General features: G+C 45.8%; 1 long non-coding RNA gene across 2 annotated transcripts; it reads right to left on the bottom strand.

The window, feature by feature from the left end:
* Positions 1–512: 512 nt before the first annotated feature.
* Positions 513–16,671, bottom strand: LOC147349537 (uncharacterized). 2 transcript variants are annotated; one of them, XR_015149927.1, is made up of 3 exons: positions 16,506–16,671; positions 4,161–4,254; positions 513–3,561 (listed from the first exon to the last, which is right to left on the bottom strand). It is a non-coding gene; the product is annotated as an uncharacterized LOC147349537 (long non-coding RNA). The 2 variants fall into 2 exon arrangements; XR_015149926.1 differs by lacking the exons at positions 513–3,561; positions 4,161–4,254 and adding an exon at positions 9,631–10,818.
* Between the last annotated feature and the right edge of the window lie 3,871 nt (positions 16,672–20,542).

Genomic DNA, 20,542 nt, shown 5'->3' with positions numbered 1-20,542 from the left:
GGCATTTTATAGGATCTAGACACAAAAACACAAAGCCAAGATTGGAGAGCTGAGGAGCTTTTACTTCCCTTTGGGTACAGAAGACTCATGATGGCCTAATAATGATCTTTTTGCCTGTAAGGGTTCAGAATATGTCACCTCCAAATATGCCATTTTGACATAGTGATTATTTTTAATTAAAGATATTTGAGAAACAGCCAGTGCAGGATGCACAATCTGACCCTCTTTTGCCCCCTGAAAGCAGAAGATAAATCTCCCATGAAATTGCCCTCCCATTCCTGTCTGGGAAATCCCCTGGACAGAGGAGCCTGGCGGGCTACAGTCTCTGAGGCCTCGAAAGAGTTGGACGTGACTTAGCCACTAAACAACAACAACCAGGAGGGTAGAAGGCAACCTTATCACCAGAGACAGGGAGTTTAGGGCTGAAAAGGCTGTAGAAAAATATTTTATTACTTTTTTATCATCTTACTATACTGAGCCCCAGTTATTTTTCCGTCAATTCTTCACAAATGTTTCTTTTTTAAAACTTTATTTTTAATTGGAGAATAATTACTTTACAATGTTGTGATGGTTTCTGCAATATATCAACATGAATCAGCCATAGGTATACATGTATTTTTTATCTGAAAGGGATAAACCTGTTCTGGTCACTTCTTTGAGTTTCATATTTAGTGGGACTCCTGTTTATACAGCCTTAATCCAGCTTGTTTGTCTTATATTAATCTGTCCTTTGACTACAAGTTTGGGAGCCACTTGCTCATTTAAAACATGAAAGTGAAAGTGCTCATCACTTCTGTTGTGTCCGACTCTTTGCAACCCCATGGACTGTAGCCCACCAGGCTCCTCTGTCTATGGGATTTCCCAGGCAACAATACTGGAGTGAGTTGCCTTTTCCTCCTCCAGGGGATCTTCCAGACCCAGGGATTGAATCTACATCTCCTAAGGCTCCTGCATTGCAGGTGGATTCTTTACCATTGAGCAACCAGAGAAGTCCATCCTGGTCAATATGAGCACTCAGTGTCTGATCCTGAATCAATACAACACACAGTATCTGATCCCGGGTCAATACTAACATCCAGTGTCCAATCCTGGGTTTGCCCACAACAGAAAGTGGCAAGGTCAGAGGATGTCACCAACAAGAGAAGCAGCCCCTGCCAATGTCTAGGGATCAAGACTTCTCTTAATCCCCTAGAAATTAGACCACCTTCAGGGAGCTGAAAACTGGAGCAAAAGCAAAAGGAGAGTCCCAGATTTAATTCCAAAGATACTAACTTTTAAAGCAGAGTTGAGTGAAAGAAAAAGTTTCCTATCGTCTACAGAACTAACCTGAGTCCAGTCTCAGAAAAATAAAGTTGTATTGACACACAAGAGAGGTGTGGCTATACCTTGTTGCCATGCCTCCATGACAGCAGGGAAAACTTGAACACGAGGGACTGTTTAGCAGCCACAGAAGTCATCTCCGTGAAAAGGCTGGAGCAGCTTGAATGAACGTGGGCATAGCCTTGACAGAAGCAAAGAACTTAAAATGTGTCTGTTTCGGATGCGGTGCTGGGTGGCTTTGTGTGCATCCAGACATCAAGTACAAGGGAAGTATGGATGGGGAATTAAGGAATTTGGTGGTAAAGAATCCACCTGCTAATGCAGGAGATCTGGGTTCAAGCCCTGGTCCGGGAAGATCCCACATGCATCAGAGCAACTAAGCCCGTGTGCCACGGCTACTGAGCCTGTGCTCTGAAGCCCAGAAGCTGCAACTACTGAGTCCACATGCTGCAGCTACTTACACCCAGAGCCCTAGAGCCCATGCTCCACAGCAAGAGAAGCCACTGCAAAGAGAAACCGAGCGCTGCACCTACAGAATAGCTCCCACTCACTGCGACTAGAGAAAAGCCCGCACAGCAACGAAGATCCAGCACAGCCAAAAATAAATGAAATTAGAAAAAGAAAAAGCAACACCAGCTTTCTGGGATTTCCTAGAAGGGAGATGCTAAGCTCAAAGTGTGTCTTTAGGGAAAAGAGATGTGCTGTGTTAGTCACTCAGTCATGTCCCACTATTTGCGACCCCATGGACTATAGCTCGACAGGCTCTTCTGTCCATGGGATTCTCCAAGCAAGAATACTGGAGAGGGTTGCCATTCCCTTCTCCAGGGGATCTTCCTGACCCAGGGATCAAACTTGGGTCTCTCGCATTGCAGGCAGATCCTTTACTGTGTGAGCCACGAGGGGAGCCCTGGGAAAAGAGGCAGGACTGTGGGAGTGTCTCTCTCTTTCAAGCAGCCCCATTACTGAACAGACTGCTAGATACCCGCTCAGGTGTACAGCCTTTGAGGAACTCTGTCTCGGTGTTTGACCACCAAGCCAGAGCGATGCAGGCGTCCCCCAGGAGCCCCCACAGACCTGTTCAGGGTGTGTGAGGTGCCATCTGGGAAGTAGGGAAAGCAAGGCTGGACTTAGACACCTGCTTCTCCCTCTATGTCTCACACCAGATGAACAGCACAGGCACAGGGAGAAGGGTGGTCCAAGAAGGGGGCCAAGTCCAAACAGCACAGCATCCTCAGCCAGGTGGTTGATAGAAAGGCGTATCCTCCTCCAAGGATGTGGGGGGGGGGCATGCAACAGGGGGCGGAGCTTGTGAAGCAGAGAACCACCGCCTTCCACCCCCCACCCCATTTTGTAGACTGCCCCCCTTCTCCTAAAGCCAACCCAGCTATGAGTGGGGAGCTTGCTGACACCTATGGTTCCACTGCTGGAAAGAGAAAAGAGGAGCATTCTTGTCACCGTATTCAGCAACACTAGACTTGCCTCTCAGCCCATGTTGACTAGATAAACCATACCATCAGAATGGTCACCCCTCCGGGCCGACCTGAGATCCTCTCACCCAACCCCTCACTCATATTCATCACTAGATCAACCTCTGCAAGACTCCGGATTTTCTCTGAAGTCCCAGGTACATATTGTAGCCGCTATGTAGTGTGGCCCTGCTTGTTTGGTTTATTACTCTCTGAGAGTCCTGGAGACCAAAAATCCAAACCTAGTCTCACTGTGCTCTAGAACTAAGGTGTCTGCAACTGGCTCTCTTCAGGCGGTTCCGGTAGAAATTCCTTTCCTTTTCCAGCTTCCTCGGGCTGCCTGCACTCCTCCTCTCAAGACCCCTCCCTCCAATAACTCCAACCTTTTCTTTTCACAGTCAAGCATCTTCAACTACCAATTCCAATTCTCCTGCCTCCCTTATATAGGGTTCGTGATTCCCTTGGTCCACCCAGATAATCCAGGGTCATCTCCCATCTCAAGATCCTTAATTTCATCACATCTGTAAGGTCTCTTTTACCGTATAAAGTGACATAGTTCCAGGATGCAAGCATAAGCATGTGGACCTCTTTGGGAGGCATTGTTAAGCCTACCACACCTCCCAAGTATACTAGAGTCTCATTCAATCAGAAGTGCCGTGGTTCTCAAAAAGCAGCCGTGTTGGGACTTCCCTGGTGGTCCAGTGGTTAGGATTTCTTCCAATGCAGGAGGTACGAATTTGATCCCTGGTCAGGGAGCTAAGATGCCACATGACTCCTGGCCAAAAAACAGAAACAATATATAGTGAATTCAATAAAGACTATAAAAATGGTCCACACCAAAAAAACTTTTAAAAAAAGCAGTCATGTTACAATACGGTCTGTTCTCAGAGTTGCCTCACAACACACCAAGGAGGAGGGACAGAGCCCTGGAAAGTCAGGAGCCCTGCATTTGAGCCTTCAGGGTGTTCACTACTCCACATTCTCATCCTCTGGTGTTTCCGGGTATTAATACAAAAGGCAGTAACTCGGGACTTCCCTAATGGTTCCACGGTAAAGTACCCGTCTGCCAGTGCAGGAGACACAGAGACACGGTTCCATCCTGGAATCAGGAAGATCCCCTGGAGGAGGAAATGGCAACCCACTCCAGTATTCTTGCCTGGAGAAATCTATGGACAGAGGAGCCTGGTGGGCTACAGTTCATGGGGTCACAAAGGGCTGGACAGGACTTATTGACTCAACAACAACAACCACCCAAGGCTGCTATGCAGATGCAAGGCGATGACACACGAGGGCAGCGCTCCCCGTGCACCCGGGAAATCGGCCTCCTGTCCTCCATGTGCCCCTCCCCACTTAACACGTCCTGCTCTCTCGTACCTGTGACGCCTACAAGTGCTGAATTTGACCATGATGAAGTCAGCTCCGTGACAGGAACCATTTTTCCTCTGCTGGCAGACTTCAGTGAGGGCCTCTGCAATTCAAAATGCAAATGACTCACATCTGATGGATGTGCACCATAATTCAAGCATGTCTGGGTTCCCCGTCACTGTCAAGGTCGGTGGAAACTCCCTTTAAACAGATACACATACACACTCACGTACATTCACTGCCCAGGACACTAGGGTCTACTGATATAACTTCCTGCTAAGTCAGCAAACACTGAGTGACCCTGCTCCCCACCATGAGGACATGACCTGGGCAGATAGATGGTGGGGACCCAGAAGGAAAGGAGAAGTAGTCACTGCTGTCCCGGCGCCTCTGCAGCCTCTCAGCACCTCCCAGCCCAGGCTCCTGCCCTCTAGCTGGTCTTCCACACTGTGGCTCACAAAGTATCTGTTTAAAAGTGTGAATCTAGGGCTTCCCTGGTAGTCCAGTGGCTAAGAATCCTCCTGCCAACACAGGGGACGCAGGTTCAATGCCTGGTCTGGGAAGATCCCACATGCCACAGAGCAACTAGGCCCATGTGCCACAACTACTGAGCCTGTGCTCTAGAGCCCTCAAGCTGCAACTACTGAAGCCCGCACACCCTGGAGCCCATGCTCCACAAGAGAAGCCACCGCTCATCATAACTTGAGAAAGCCCATGCTCAGCCATGAAGAACCAGCACAGCCAAACAAATAATAAAAGTTAATTAATTTAGAAAAGATAAACATGCAAATCTGATTGATGCTTCTCTTCCTAAAACCCTTTATGGTTCCCCCCTGGCAGAGTCCATGCTTTGGCACATGGCCTTCAAGCGCTGCCTTAAGGCCCAGCCTACCCATCACTCCAGCTTCACTGTCCGCTATTGCTTCCCTCACCCACTGGCCTCCACTTGGCTGCTCTCCAGACAGCCTGCAGGCTGTCTCTGGCCTCCTTGCCTTTGACTTTGCAGCAACCTTCTTTTTGATGCCTAAGTCCTTAACTAACGGTCCTTCCAAATTTAGCTCAGGCCTGACTCCTCCAGGAAGCCTTCTCTGGGCCCCTGGCCTGATGAGGCATTCCTACCCGCAGGCTCATATCTGCGGCAGGGGCCACTTTGCATGGAACAGCTGTGGGTATTTCTTAACAGATGGTCCTCTTAAGGACAGTGGCTGCCCTGCTCACTTCCATATCTCCAAACCCTCATACAGTGCCCGGCACCCAGTAGGAGAAGAGGATTAGAATGAATTCAACTGGGACTTCTGTGGTGGTCCCATGGTTAAGACTCCCAGTGCAGGGGGCCAGGGTCAACCCCTGGCCAGGAAACTAGATCCCACATGCCACAACTAACTGAAACCAAAAAGATCCCGCATGCCACAGTTAAAAATCCTTCATGCATGCCACAAGGAAGATGGAAGAGCCTGAGTGCTGCAATTAACACCTGGCACAGCTAAATAAATAAGGGACTTCCCTGGTGGTTGCAGCTTCCCAAGTGGCTCAGTGGATAAAGAATCCACCTGTAATGCAGGAGACACAGGAGACTCAGGTTTGATCCCTGGGTCAGGAAGATCCCCTGGAAGAGGGCATGGCAACCCACTCCAACATTCTTGCCTGGGAAATCCCATGGACAGAGGAGTCTGGTGGGCTACAGTCCGTGGGGTCACAGTCAGACACGACTGAGCAACTGAGCATGGACACACTGGTGGTCCAGTGGTTAAGACTCTCCCTTCCAACGAAGAGGGTTCGGATTCGATCCCGGGTCAGGGAGCAAAAATCCCATACCCCTAGTGGCCAAAAAACCAAAGCATAAAAGTAGAGGCAATATTGTAACAAATTCAATAAAGACTTTAAAAATGGTCCACATTAAAAAAAAAAAAAAAACTTTAAAATAAACTAATTAAATAATTTATAAAAAAGCAAACAAATAAAATGAATTCAAGAAATTCATCCCAGTGGAAGATGTTAAGCTACCCTGTTTTGTGCTCTCTCCAAAGTGGCTCAGCTCCCCAGCGTTGGTAAATCTGCCCGTTGATGCTGCAGTTTATAAAAATCTCCCTTGGTGGCAGTAAACCATTAAACCAGCAAGTCCAGCACTTTAGAAACTCCCAGAAAAGGACAAATGTGACGGAAGCTGGCATTCATTACTCACCACCAACATTGGTTTTTCCACCAAATGTGATTCTTGATTAATGCTTTCGTAAAACATTTGGGAAAAATAGAAGAAAGCGGTTAATGTGATGTTCTCCGATTCCCACATCCCTGTCTACCATCATCAGCAATATATTACCCTCAGGCATCTGGTGAACATCTCTCCTCTCTGCTCAACCCTTTGGAGTCACTGGGAGAGATTCAACACCATTTGAAGCAACCATGTCGATGAGCAACACATTGATGTCACTGACCCCAGGAAGATGGTGAGCAGAACAGTCACCATCTCCTGCCTGAAGGCTGACCTGTGATCCAGGAGAGCTATTTCATTTATTTCTTCATTTCCTCCATTCCTGGCCCTCAAATGGCTTTGGGGAAAAAAAACATTTTTTCCCAACCAAGATTTGGACTCCACTGATATGGAAGGCAATCAGCAACTGATGAAGATTTCTTGTAATAATTGTTCAACAACAGTTACCTCTTGTTGACACTAAATGTGCTGTCATTTTTCCCTAACAGGATCTCGGTTTCATAGTGACCAACCTCACACTTTACAGATGTGGGAGCTCAGTGAGACTCATCTTAACTTTTTATGTATTTATTTTTGGCTGTGCTGGGTCTCTGTAGTTATTCAGAGGCTTTTCTCCAGTTGTGGTGCAAAGGCTTCTCATTGTAGTGGTTTCTCTTGTTGTGGAGCACAGGCTCTAGGGTGTGCCGGCTCAGGAACTGTTGGGCATGGGCTTAGCTGCCCATGGCTTGTAAGATCTTCCCACCTGTGCCCCCTGCTTAGGCAGGTGAATTCTTAACCACTGGACCACCAGGGAAGTCCCTCATCTTAACTATTGACCAGAGACGTATTACTATGTGTTTTGTTATTCAAACATTTTTGACCAGAGATTTATCAATCTACTATTAGAGAGAGATACAATTAACATCACCACGGAAGTTGTTAGAGCTTCAAATTGATCAAGTGTTCATTATGCAACTCACGATTGTCATAATCACTCACATTTTGTTACATTAGGTCCTTGTTCCAACCTTGTATATGTCATCAATGTAAAATTTCAAAAATGATGCATCCTGAAATTTTGAGTGAAGCAGTTTCTGGTGAATTTTATACTTTCTCTGATTGTCCGAGTGACATATATACTAGCATCTCAGAAGATGATAGTTCTTCAGAACATAGTTCTGATTCAGATGATGTGAATATTAGACCAACAAAAAGACAAAAAACCTTAGTGATTGATTCTGATACAGAAAGTGAACATGAAACTCATCGTACTGGAGAAGGCTCCTTTGCGTCAATCCTTTGCTTTGGGTTGAACACAACATTTCATGAAAATTAGAAGGCTTTACAGGTATGTCAGGTGTAACTATTGAATGTAATAACCTGCATTATTTCACTATAACAGAATTAATTTGGGGGCCAGCCAAAATAAAACCCGTCATAGGCGATAGTTTCTGCAAAAATCCCCCAGTCAACAATGAGTTAACTAACTTTACCAAATGACTCAGTCAGTAAGTGACTGAGCCTGATGTTTGACTTTAGGACAGCTCTGATACCAAAGCCCATGCTCTGAGCTACTGCATTCAGTGTGTGTGTGTGTGTGTGTGTGTCTGTGTGTGTATGTGTGTACGCACTCAGTCACAAAGTCGAGTCTGACTCTTTTCGACCCCATGGACTATAGCCCACTATAGCTCCTCTGTCCTTGGAATTCTCCAGACGAGAAGGCTGGAATGGATTGCCATTTCCTACTCCGGGAGATCTTCCTGACCCAGGGATGGAATCCACGTCTCATGCATTGGCAGGCAGATTCTTTACCGCTGTGTCACCTGGGAAACATTCAGTATCTGAGTTGTCAAACTCTGCCCCCAAATCCATGAGTTCTGATTCAGACAATCCTAGCAGCCAGAGGTCATCAGACCCACCACTCTCTTATCACCCACATAATTTCTGCTAAAGCAGTGAACTCATTGCCTCCCAAGGTGGTTGGTCGGGTTCTGCTCAGCAAACATTGTGAAGTGAGCCTTCCCCGTGCAAGTTCAAAGCTATTGTCACTCCACCCATTCACACTAGTTTGACCTCTGGGACCTCATAGAACCATCTTTTGCAGGACGGCCCTTGGGATATCTGGAGATGTTAATCCCTTTCCTAGGCTCTATCAAGACACAGAATGGAGCCCAGAGACTGGTCAAGGGGCCAACACAGAAGTTGAATTGAGAGAGGGGACCGATCTTGAGGTCATTGGCACTCAGAATTGCTGGGGTGACAAGTAAAGTCTTCCCAAATTCTCCATCTGCCAAATGGAGCTGAACTTAGACTTCTGCCCTGGAGACGAGGACAGCAATGGCTGCTCCCATAAGAGGCATGGTGTATCCAGAGGCACACCGTGTGACGAGGAAGGGCCATAGCAGGGTGAGATGATACAGCAGCAGGGGCAGTCACTAGGCCTGGCCCATCCCTCACTGCATCCAAGGGCCCCCTTGTGGAAACACAGTGGCCAGATCTAAGTAGTGATTCCCAAGTTCTAATCCTGTCTGACCAGCTGGACTCCCCAACTTAGAGGGGATGGTTGTGACTTGGCTCTCCTCTGTTCCTTTCTCTTCTTTTGCTGCTGCAGTCTCTGAAAAAGAGTTGAATACTGGGGCTTCCCTGGTGGCTCAGTGGTAAAGAATCCACCTGCCAATACAGGAGACACCATTTCAATCCCTGATCCAGGAATATCCCACATGCAGTGGGGCAACTAAGCCTGTGCACCACAACGACTGAGCCTGTGCTCTAGAGCCCAGGAACCCCAACTACTGAGCCCACGAGCCATAGCTACTGAAGCCTGCCCACCCTCAACAAGAGAAGCCACTGAAATGAGAAAAGTACCCCGAATACCACAATGAACAGTAGAGGGCCCAATTACCACAACTAGAGAAAGCTCCCAAAGTCGATGATGAATGGCATCAACAACTCAATGGACATGAGTCTGAGCAAACTCCAGGAGATGTTGAAGGACAGGGAAGCCTGGTGTGCTGCAGTCCATGGCATCGCAGAGTTGGACATGACTGAGGGACTGAACAACAACAGAGAAACCCCTTTCAGCAACGAAGACCAAGCACAGCCATTATATATATAAATAAATAAAATCATTTTTAAAAACAATTGGATACGAGGATAGCAGACTTTCTCTGCAGAGGGCCAGAGAGTAAATATCTTAGGCTCCTGTGGGCCATACAGTCTCTGATACAACTACTCAACTCTTCTAACACAATAAGAAAGCAGCTATAGACATAGGCACAGGTCAATGGATGTGGTGGTATGCAGCAAAACTTTAATTTTAGACACAAACTTTAATTGTATACCATTTTAATGTCAACAATATTACTTAATTTTTTTTTCAAATATTTAAAAATCACTCGAAGCTTGCCAGTCATACAAAAATAGGCAAGGGTCCTATTTGGCCTAGAGCTCATCGTTTTCTGACCCTTGGTCTATAATGTTTACTGATGCCAGTGTCAGCTGGCGTGAGAGACTCTGGACCATAGGATTTCCCAAGGGCTTTGACCCAGGACTCTGAACTTGAGCCACGTGCAGTTATATCCCAATGACTCTTCTGGGAATAATGTGGATCCTGGCTGCGTGTGGATCCTCCCCTGCAGCTCCATTTCTCTGCCCAGGGCTGTGCCAAGTCCAACATCAAGTGCCTCGTCACATCCGTTTGTGTCTTCACTTTGTGGTGTCACTCCTTGGAAAGCTTGGCCTGCACAAGAGGAATACTTGACAACTGTCTGGAGCTTTAACTCATTGCTGAAAAAGGGCTTGGGGGAAGAAATATGATCAAGAGGAAACGTGAAGGCTTCAGGACAATAGCAATTTGACGGGAAACCAGGCACTTAGGGAAGCAGGAATGAACAAAGATTTGGGGAAGGCCACTGAGTGGATCAGCTGAGTTGCTTCATTCATGTTCAACTGCTTGCCATCCCATGAAGTGTTGCCCTACAGGGTCCTCTGTCCATGGGATTCTCCAGGCAAGAATACTGGAGTGAGTTGCCATGCCCTCCTCCAGGGGGATCTTTTCAACCCAGAGATCAAACCCAGGTCTCTTTATGTCTCCTTCATTGGCAGGTGGGTTCTTTACCACTAGTGACACTTGGGAAGCTCCAGTCAGTGGAGGATTCAGTAGTTATTCTTCCTGGAGCTGAACATTTCTATTCCTATCATAAAACATTTCTTAAACTTGATGTACCTTTTTTTGGGTGCTGTGATGAGAGAGTTTCTAGTTAAAAAATACAGCTAATTTTAGTATCTTCCGTTGTTTGTAGCAAGTTGTTTTCTTAATCTGGACTTGGGGGTTTTGAGTTCTATTAAATATTGTTATTTCTTTTAAATCCTTTGTTTGTCTTAGGAAAGTCCCAGGGCTCTTATTCCCGTTTGCATGCTGACTTGCTCGCCAAAACCACTGTGTTCAATTCTGTTCTGTCCTGTTGGCTGTGCCGCCTGGGGAAAGGAAGACCACATGGTCAGAATAGAAGTAGCAGGACCAGAGTCAGAAGACAGAGGCCATCACCTACCAACAGGTCAACGGACTCACCTTCTCTGTTCATTGCTCCTTGCCCCAGGAACGGGTATAAAACTCCGTGTTGTGAAGGTGGGTGAGAGGTACAGAGTAGACACAAGAGTCAGGTCTTACTGCTCACAGGAGAAGTCCAAGGTAGAGTAAGTCTCCTACATACAAACCTTCAAGCTGCAAATTTTCAAAGATGCCAATATGCATCACTGGATCATTTTTTTCAAGAGGGTAGATAGAATTGAATCCAGCAAGGAATCAGAACCTGTGCCATCCATGTCAGGCATGAGTGACATCTCAGCTTGCCCTCCATCTCCTGTTTCTGACGACCCGTCCACTCTACCATCTCCCACCTCCTCTCCCTCCTCCAGTCAGTAACTCTCCTTGCCTGTTCACTCAATGCCAGCCCCTGTGTGCCAGCTGTTGTACTATGTACTCCTGTACTTCTCAAGGTTCTGTACTGTAAGATTAAAAATATTTCCTTTATTTGTTGTGTTTGGTTTTATATGTATTATTTGTATGAAAAGTATTATAAACTTATTACAGTATGGTACTATATAGCAGATTGTGTTATTTGGATAACTAGGCTGACTTTGTTGGACTTAGAAACAAATTGGACTTACGAACACGCTCCCAGAATGGAACTTGTTTGTATGTAGGGAACTTACTGTACTTTTGCCAGTCGAGTTCTGACCCACTCCCCAGGGAAGGAAATGAGACATTTCCAAGTTGTCAGCAGAGTGATTACGTGAACCACATGTTGAAGCCATTGTAAATATCTATTAGTTCCCAGATTATGGGACATGTTGATGGGTTCTGAGAACATATGATTTCACTTATGTGACGTATCAAGTGTCATCAAATTAATAAAGACAGAAAGTAGGGTAGAGGTGACTAGGAGCTGGAGGAAGAGGGGACCAGGCAGTCAGTGTTTATTGCAGATAGAATTTCACTTTCGGAAGAGAAGTTCTAAATGTGGATGCTGATGACAGCAAAGTGAATGTACTTAATGCCACTTAAAAATGAATAAAATGGTAAATTTTATGTCTATTTTATCACAATGAAAAAATCACCCATTCACAAAAGAAATACAGGGCTTCCCTGGTGGCTCAGTGGTAAAGAATCTGCCTACCAATGCAGGAGACACAGGTTCAATCCCTTGTCTGGGAAGATCCCACAGGCCAAGGAACAACTACATCCAGGCACCAAAACTACTGAGTCTGTGCTCTAGAGCCCAGTAGCCACAACTACTGAAGCCAGCATGCCCTAGAGCCCATGCTCCACAACGAGAGAAGCCACTGCAATGAGAAGCCCGCACACCGAAATAGAGAGTAGCTCCCGCTCACTGCAAGTGGAGAAAAGCCCGCACAGCAATGAAGACCCAGCACAGCCAAAAATAAATAAAATTATATTTTTAAACGCAAAACATACACTCCAAAACCTATAAAACATTGTTGAAAGAATTCTAGAAGACCTAATAAATGGAAAGACATCCCATGTTCTCGGATTGTAGGACTCAGTTCTGTTAAGCTGCTGCTAAGTCGTGTCAGTCGTGTCTGACTCTTTGCGACCCCATAGACAGCAGCCCACCAGGCTCCTCTGTCCGTGGGATTCTCCAAGCAAGAATACTGGAGTGGGTTGCCATTTCCTTCTCCCAGTTCTGTTAAGATGGCAATACAATAGAGCTACAGATTCAATGCAATCCCTCTCAAAATTCCTCTTAGTTTCTTTGCAGACATTGACAAGCTGATTCTAAAATATATATGGAAGGCAGTTCCCTGATGGTCTAGTGGTTAGGATTCTGGGCTTTCACTGCTAGAGCCCAGGTTCAATCCCTGGTGTGGGAACTGAGATCTTACAAGTCTTGCTGCATGGCTAAATATATATATATGGAAATTCAAGGGACTCAAATTAGTTAAAATTTCTTTCAAAGAAAACATAAAATTGGAGGACTCATACTTCCTAATTTCAAACTTACTGCAAAAATGTAATTACGGAGACTTCCCTGAGGGCCCAGTGGCTAAGACTCTGCACTCTCAATGCAGGGGGCATGGGTCCTATGCCTGGTCTAGGGACTAGATCCTGCACACCACAAGTAAGACCCAGATGCAGTCAAATAAGTAGATATAAACATATAGTTTAAAAAATATATATATATATATACTCACAATATATATATAAAGCTGCAATTATAGAGAAGCCAATGTGATAGTGGTATAAGGTTAGATGTATAGATCAATAGGATTGAGCTGAAAGTCCAGAAATAAACCTCACATTTAAAGTCAATTGATTTTCCACAAGAGTGCCTAGACCATTCAATGGAGAATGAATAGTCTTTTCAACAAAATGGTTTTGGACAACTGTATATCCACGTGCTAAAGAAAAATGTTGAACACGCTACCTCATATGGGGTATAAGTTAGGGGGTCCAACTTCATGTGCAAAATTTAACTTAACATGGATCAAAAGATTAAATGTAAGTGCTAAAATAAAACCCCAGACACTGCTGGTGGGATTATAAAATGGTGCAAACACAGGAAAACTGCTGGGCAGCTCCTCAAAAGACACACAGCAATTCCACTCTTATGAATATACTCAGGAGAAACACAAAGATGTATTCACACAGAAATTTGTACAATAATATTCATATCTGTGCTATTCTTAGTCACTCAGTCAGGTCTGTCTCTTTGTGACCCCATGGACTGTAGCCCACCAGGCTCCTCTGTCCACGGAGATTCTTGAGACAAGAATACTAGAACGGGTATCCTATCCCTTCTCCAGGGGATCTTCCCAACCCAGGAATTGAACCAGGGTCTCCTGCATTGCAGGCGGATTCTTTACCAGCTGAGCTACCAGGGAAGCCTAATATTCATAGCAGCATTATAGCCAAAAGTGGAAACAACTCAACTATCAATCAACCGATGAATGAATAAGGAAAATCATGCGATATGTCTATATGATAGAATACTGAAAGTGAAAGTTGCTCAGTCATGTCCGAATCTTTGTGACCCCATGAACTATACAGTCCATGGAATTCTCCAGGCCAGAATATAGGAATGGGCAGCCTTTCCCTTCTCCAGGGGATCTTCCCAACCCAGGGATCAAACTCAGGTCTCCCACATTGTAAGCAGATTCTTTACCAGCTGAGCCACGAGGGAAGCCCAAGAATACTGGAGTGGGTAATCTATCCCTTCTTCAGTGGATTTTCCCAACCCAGGAATCACACCGGGCTCTCCTGCATTACAGGCAGATTCTTTACCAACTAAGCTATCAGGGAAGTCCTGATAGAATATTATTCAATCATAAATAAAAGGGGAAGGACTTCAAAGAGATCAAACCAGTCAATTCTAAAGGAAATCAGTCCTGAATATTCATTGGAAGGACTCAAGGTGAAACTCTAATACTTTGGCCACCTGATGTGAAGAACTGACTCGTTGGGAAAGACCCTGATGCTGGCAAAGATTGAAGTCAGGAAGAGAAGGGGATGACAGAGGATGAGATGGTTGGATGGCTTCACCTACTCAATGGACATGAGTTTGAGCAAGCTCCAGGAGTTGGTGATGGACAGGGAGGCCTGGTATGCTACAGTCCATGGGGTTGCAAAGAGTTGGACACAACTGAGCAACTAAACTGAATTGAACTGATTCAAGTTACAGCGTGGATAAAACTAAAAAAATATTATTTTAACTCTATTGTATTCTAAATAAAAAGGACCACATATGTTTTATTTCAGTTGCATAAAATACATTAAATAGACAAGTTTAGAGAGACAAAGGTGATCTGTGGTTGACTAAGGCTGAGGGGCAGTGCCTGCTAATTGCTACCATTTCTTTTTAGGGGGATAAAAAAGTTGCAAAATGGATTGTGGTGATGACTGCACAACTTTATGAATATACTAAAACCATTGAATTGTGTATTCTAAATGGATGACTTTTATAGTATGTGAATGGTATCTCAAAAAAGCCATTACCAAAAAAATTATCCATAGTCATCGTTAGTATGATGGTATGTATTTTTACAACGTCTTTATGGCCTTTTCCCCACATATTTTATTAAACACATTTATTTATTGATTTTTGGCCACACCCTGTGCATTATGTGGAATCCTAGCTCATACCATAAGGTGTAAAGGGTGTAGTGCCCATCACAGGGGTCCTTGGGAGGCTGGGATTCTCTGTTCCTCCTACACAGCTCCCTAGATGTTCCACTGGTCTCCCCAGACTACTGGTTTTTCCAGTAAATCACATACGGATATGAGAGGTGGACCATAAAGAAGGCTGAGCACCAAAGAATTGATGCTTTTGAATTGTGGTGCTAGAGAAGACTCTTGAAAGTCCCTTTGGATGGCAAGGAGATCAAATCAGTCCATCCTAAAGGAAATCAACCCTAAATATTCATTGAAAGGACTGATGTTGAAGCTGAAGCTCCAATTCTTTGGCCACCTGATGCAAAGAGCCAACTCATTGGAAAAGACCTTGATGCTGGTAGATTGAAGACAAAAGGAGAAGGGGGTGGCAGAGAATGAGATGGTTGGATGGCATCACCGACTCAATGGACACGAGTTTGAGCAAACTCTGGGAGATAGTGAAGGACAGGAAAGCCTAGTGTGCTGCAGTCCATGGGGTCCCAAAGAATGGAACATGACTGAGCAACTGAACAGCAAGATGCTCCACAGGTGCCTCAGAAGCAATGGGGATAGGGTAGCAGGTGCCAGCTTTAGTCCATTTTTGCTTCCCAGGTCACTGAGTCACACAACAGTGAATGTTTGTTACTCACTGTCACCGAGCTCAGTACTTTATGGTGAACCTGGTCACTTACGTCTTCGTCAGTCCCACATGATAGACATGGTCTTTGCTTTAACAGATGAGAAAACGGAGGAAGTTTATGTCATTGTCTGAGGGTACAGAGAAATCTGTCACCATCCCCTGCCTTCTCAGATCACACTGTGAAATGTGGGAAACCCAGAGATAAGGCTCCATCTGATTTTGAGATTCTGTGGTATACATCCTTCATCTTGTTGGCAAACATCTATGAAATCCTGCTTTGCTCACAGCAGGCCCTGTGCATGGCTGTTGCAGGCATATGGGTAATATTGACTACAAGATCCCTGTCTTTAGGAAGGTCACTGCTTGCTTAGTCCCTTAAAGAATAAATGCAGCTTCATTTTGCCTATTTCTTTTTTTTTTTTTTTGGTTGCACAGCATATGGGATCCTAGTTCCCTGACCAGAGATCAAACTCACGCCTCTGCATTAGAAGCACAGAGTCTTTCCTTAACCACTGGACCTCCAAGGAAGTCTCTTGCCTAACTCTCACTTGATGAAACCTCCTCGTCCTTTTTTTATCTATGTAGCAGATACCTTGATAAGCTTTTCTTACACCTCTTCTCAGGCCAATGGTAAAATGCCTCTGACTTCCCCTAGTCTTTGGACAAGAAAGGCTAAGGGAGCCGTCTGCCTAAGTCTAGGCTCAGTCGTCATTCCTTTGGATCCCAGCCCCTCCCCACCAATGGTCAGTCTCCATGGTGACGGGGTAGGCACTTGAAACTGCCCCCAGGGAGCTGGTAATGGCTTTCTGAGTGATAGCTTTGCTGCTTGCTCCCCGCCCCCTACCCACTTACCCTTGGCCTGGGAGCAGGAGGGTGAGTGGTGATGGGGGAGGGGCTGTAAGGATTCACAGTCTGCTCCTGGGGCTGCAGAACTCTCAGGGCATCTTCAAGGTTGAAGCACCGTCCCGCGGCATCAGACATTCACTGTGCTTGCTGTCCTCTGGGTGGGAACTACTATCTGTAAGAAATTCAGACAGACTGGCTTCAACCAAACCCAGCCCATTCTGAGAAAGGAAGTTAACCAGGAACTGAAGCTGGTGTATTTTTAATCAAAGTGTGGTTCTCTGACCAGCAACATTAATGTCTTCCGGGAACTTGTAAGAGGGACAGGTTCTTTCCCCCCCAACTCCCTCCTCCCAAGGTAGACCTACTAAGTCAGAAGCTGAGGAGGGTTGGCGGGGCAGACACAGTGAAATCATTTGGTGTCATTTCAGGGGGCCTCCAGAGAGCTCTGGTACCATCATCATCGTTTATGTCTCAGCACAGAAAAGAATTCAGTAAGAGACAAAATGATAGATAAAAAGTGGTTTATTAGAATAGGACACCTGTGAGGTTTATAGGCAGACAGATGAGAAATGCCACACTCTGGGAACATACTGGACTGGGCCAATTTTATAATGAAAGGAAAAGTGGAGCAGACGAAGAGAACTCCTTTGTCTTTCTTGAGTAGACGCCATGCTTCCATCATCACTCCTCCTCCAGGTTGGGCAGGCAAGTTTTCTTGTCCCTACAGATCAAGCTAGGTCCACAAATTACTGTTTTTCATGTGTGCAGAGAGCGTGTCCTAGGGATCATTAACTTGCTGAGCTCACTGGGCAGGATGTGGGCTCACGCCACCACTGTTTTACTGTTTGGGGGCATATCTCCTGCTTCTGCTGCATGGTTTTGTTGCTAAGCAAGCCGGCTTGGTTCCGTGGTTAAGCAAACTTGCTTTCTTGAGTAATCACTAACTTACAGGTATCCCATATTTATTCTACTTATAATCCCCTGTGCTAAGTCACTTCAGTCATGTCTGACTCTGCGACTTGATGGACTGTAGCCCGCCAGGCTCCTCTGTCTGTGGGTTTCTCCAGGCAAGAATACTGGAGTGTGTTGCCATTCCCTCTCAAGAGGATCTTTCTGACCCAGGGACCCAACCCAGGTCTACCTGCATTGCAGGCAGGTTCTTTACCCCTGAGCCACAGGGGAAGTCCCCCATAAACCCCTGGTGGGGTTAACTATTTAATCACCTACTTTGTCCCTTTATTCTGTCCCTATCACAGTAGTCTGTGTTTCATCAAGCCCCCCACGTGATCCCAAAGTATGTTAAAATTTGAGAGCTGTTTTTCTAAAGCAGTGGAATTCAAATTTATCTGTACTTTGGGCTCAACTGGAAGCTTCAAAGGGGGCTTCCCAGGCTGCCTGTAATGCAAGATATCAAGTAGACAAGGGTTCTATCCTGGAGGATAAAATGGCAACCCACTCCAGGATTCTTGCCTGCAGAATCCCATGGACAAAAGAACCTGATAGGCTACAGTCCACAGGGTCACAAAGAGTCAGACACGACTGAGCATGCAGCATGCAGACACGCCCATCGCCGTAGTGGGCTGCAGCCAGCTTGTACCAGCTTGCAGGATCTGGATACAGGGAGTTGATTACAAAAGCACTGAAAAGGCCAGAGAAGCAGAAAAAGAAATGGAATGAGCCCTACGGGAGAGAGCTGACAGGGAGCAGGTGCTGGAGTCTGGGATCTAGATAGTCCTGAGTGGCAGCTTGCACCCCTACCACTGCCAACACTTTGGTGTTCCAGGAAGTCAACGCCTACATTCCTGCCACATCACAGCAACCTGAACTGGAACCCAGGAGTCCAGCCTCCCCACTGCTGCTGCAGGAACAACAGCTAGGAAAGCCTTCTATTCCCCATCTTCCAAACTTCCCCTAGTGCCCCCCAGGCCAGCATCTAGATGCAGTGTGCAGGGCCCAGCCTCCCTTCACACCAGGCAGTGCACGGAGGAATGGAAAGGGGGCTGAGGGCCGAAATGACCAGCACAGAGTGGAGGGGGGAGACTTTCATGACCTGAGGTACTTAAACAGGGAAGTACAGTAAGTTCCTTATACATGAACCTTTAAGCTGCAAACTCTCAAAGATTCGAATGTGAGTTCACATGTCCAATCACGTAAGTTAGTTCATGTGTCTGGCGTACATTGCCATGTGCTTGCATCCTCTCCAAGTGGTTGTGATGTAGGAGATAGGTGGACTCCTGGTTAGACATTTACAACTAGCCTCCTGTTTGCATTTTGTGGGGCACGAAGAAGTGGGCTTCAGGCTGGACACTTAGAACTGTTAGCATTTCTTGAGACAAGAGATAGGTGGGCTCCAGTTAAGGCATTTACAATCAGTCTCCTGTTTGCCCTCTGAAATGAAAGTAACAGAAACAAGGTAAATAGCCAATGTTTGTCTCTTGTAAACACCTTAAGGAAATAGTCATGGTAACAGTCAAGGTAATAGTCATGGTAATAGTCAAGGTAATTGTCACGGTAAGGACAAAGAGGCAAATCCTGTTTGAGTAAAGGATTAAGGGATCTCTGTTCCTCCATTTTGGGGACAAGGAAGACATTATACATGCACAGAAAATGGCTCCTTGTGGATCAAAAGTCAGGGGATAATGCCAGGCTGTAATGAGTCTTTTTCCTCCCAGAAACCTTCACTTCAAGATCCATCTTGGCTGAGGGGTGCATATGTGCCCAGGGGAGGGTCCCAGGGTATGTCAGGTGTAGAAAAGAAACCAGACAATTGGTCTGAAGGAAGACAAAGACCCAAAGAACAGACGTATTAAATTACTTAACCACCTCTTAGTATGCTCCTCTTCACTAGGGGGGATGCCTCATACCCTTCTCTCTACATGTGCATTGCTGCCTTGCTTCTGTCTTAACTAAAAAAACAATTTCTCTGTGTATTCTCCTACTTGTTCTTGTGCTATGTCTGTAATAATAAACTTTGTACCTGCGTTTATAGTTTCTGCCTCTGTGATAAGTGCATTTTTCACTGGAGGCAAAATCTAGGGGAAAATAGCTTCTAGCCTCTAGCCCTTGCAGGCCTGGTAGCTAGGATTCCTGGCTCTTCAGGCTATCCAGGTTCAACTCCCAGGCAGGGAATTAACATCTCACTTCATGCCACCTCTCACTACTGCCTTGCTGAGATCAGTTGTGTTTGTGTGTACTTCACTGTACAGTCCTGTATAGTACATAACAGCATAGCATCTTTATTTCAAGCCCAGAACGTCTGGAGGCAAACATAAAAGCAGCGCTGATGTAACCAGTCCTACTGTGCTTTTCAAGGTACTGTAAGATTAAAAATGTTTTCTTGGGACTTCCCTGGCAATTCAGTGGTTCAGTTCAGTTCAGTTCAGTCGCTCAGTCGTGTTCGACTCCTTGTGACCCCATGAACTGCAGGACACCAGGCCTCCCTGTCCATCACCAACTCCTGGAGTCTACCCAAACACATGCCCATCAAGTCAGTGATGCCATCCAGCCATCTCATCCTCTGTCGTTCCCTTTTCCTCCTGCCCCCAATCCCTCCCAGCATCAGAGTCTTTTCCAATGAGTCAACTCTTCGCATGAGGTGGCCAAAGTACTGGAGTTTCAGCTTCAACATCAGTCCTTCCAATGAACACCCAGGACTGATCTCCTTTAGGATGGACTGGTTGGATTTCCTTGCAGTCCAAGGGACTCTCAAGAGTCTTCTCCAACACCACAGTTCAAAAGCATCAATTCTTCAGCACTCAGCTTTCTCCACAGTCCAACTCTCACATCCATACATGACTACTGGAAAAACCATAGCCTTGACTGGATGAACCTTTGTTGGCAAAGTAATGTCTTTGCTTTCTAATACACTATCTAGGTTGGTCATAACTTTCCTTCCAAGGAGTAAGCGTCTTTTAATTTCATGGCTGCAATCACCATCTGCAGTGATTTTGGAGCCAAAAAAAATAAAGTCTGACACTGTTTCCACTGTTCCCCCTCTATTTGCCATGAAGTGATGGGACCGGATGCCATGATCTTCGTTTTCT

Source organism: Bos grunniens, chromosome 21 (assembly GCF_055505025.1).
Source record: "Bos grunniens cultivar Pamir isolate PY7600 chromosome 21, Bosgru_T2T1.0, whole genome shotgun sequence".
In the NCBI taxonomy this organism is placed as follows: Eukaryota; Metazoa; Chordata; class Mammalia; order Artiodactyla; family Bovidae; genus Bos; species Bos grunniens.
The sequence above is the reverse complement of the archived record's forward strand: the minus strand, read 5'-3'. Positions and strand labels throughout refer to the sequence as shown.